This window comes from Spermophilus citellus (genome assembly GCF_964194105.1).
Source record: "Spermophilus citellus genome assembly, chromosome: 7".
Taxonomy (NCBI): domain Eukaryota; kingdom Metazoa; phylum Chordata; class Mammalia; order Rodentia; family Sciuridae; genus Spermophilus; species Spermophilus citellus.
The window spans coordinates 94,257,382-94,258,583 of NC_138188.1; the positions used below are offsets into that span (position 1 = coordinate 94,257,382).

The window sequence follows — 1,202 nt, forward strand, 5'->3', positions numbered from 1 at the left end:
CATTGAAGTTTTCCATATTGATATTTTGTTGTGAAAATGTTATTGAAAATTTCTTTGTAACATGTAAATGCTGTTTGGTAGCACTTTATTCAGAACTTTCAAAATTGAGTAAGTCTTCTCAAACCCACCACTGTATATCAACTAAGGTTTTTTTTGAAAAATATTTGTTGGCATTTAATGAACCTCCAAAGCTCCATGTGGCTTTAAGTCACCAGAACACAGGCATCCCTAACACCCTTAATCTTCTCATCTCTTCTGCTTAAGAATTTGGCCTTCACGATGACAGCTGCTTTGGGAGTTTTCCGTTTCCCAAAACTTTATAGTAACCTGATTGCACTACATCAATTATGGGAGCAGCTCCGGTCTTGTTTGTAGCAGCATTCACTCATGTCTGTTCACTGACCAATGTCCACAATTTATCAAGGTTGACAGTTGGGCAGAAGCTCTGGTTTCTCTTTAAGTGGTAATGCCTCATATCAACTTTCCCAAAGTAACCTGCTTGATATTTGTCAAAGTGAATCCTGTGGTGATGCATGCCACCCGCATTATGTGGCCATGGCCATGGCTCACATGGCCCTGAAGTTTCCAAGTCTTCCTCAGTCTGGATGGCATGTCGGCTGCCTAGAGGAAATTTTGTAATTTTGTAAATGCTGTGTAGTCATTTCAACAAAGTTCACAGCATCTTTACCTGGAGTAGATTTCATATCAGGAGACCACTTTCTTTTCTCATCCACAGGAAGCAACTTCCCATCCACTAAAGTCTTTTCATGAGATCACAACACCTTAAAAATTTTCAGACTCCACTTTTAATTATAGTTCTCTTCCTATTTCTACCACATCTGCAGTTACTTCCTCCACTGATGTCTTGACTCCTTTTAATTAATATATGAGCATTACAGTCAACTTGTTCCAAATTCCTGTTAATTTTGATATTTTGACTTCCTCTCACAAATCATAATTTGCTTGTGTGTGTGCTTGCACATGCTGAACAAGTTCTTTATTACTGAACAACATCCCCAGCCCTCACAAATACTTCTGTGAATCCTTTCCAGAAAGTTTTCAATTCACTTTGCCCAGATTCATCAAAGGAATCACTATGCAGGGCAGTTATAGCCTTATAAAAAGTTATTTCTTAAATAATAAGGCCTCAAAGTTTAAATGATTTTCTGTTCCATGAGCTGCCAAATGAAGGATTATTAGAA

General features: G+C 37.9%; 1 pseudogene across 1 annotated transcript; it reads right to left on the bottom strand.

Annotated features, from left to right (window-relative positions):
• Positions 1-203: 203 nt before the first annotated feature.
• On the bottom strand, positions 204-612 carry LOC308652712 (large ribosomal subunit protein uL15-like; annotated as a pseudogene). The gene has a single exon. The product of its transcript is annotated as a large ribosomal subunit protein uL15-like (transcript).
• Positions 613-1,202: the final 590 nt, after the last annotated feature.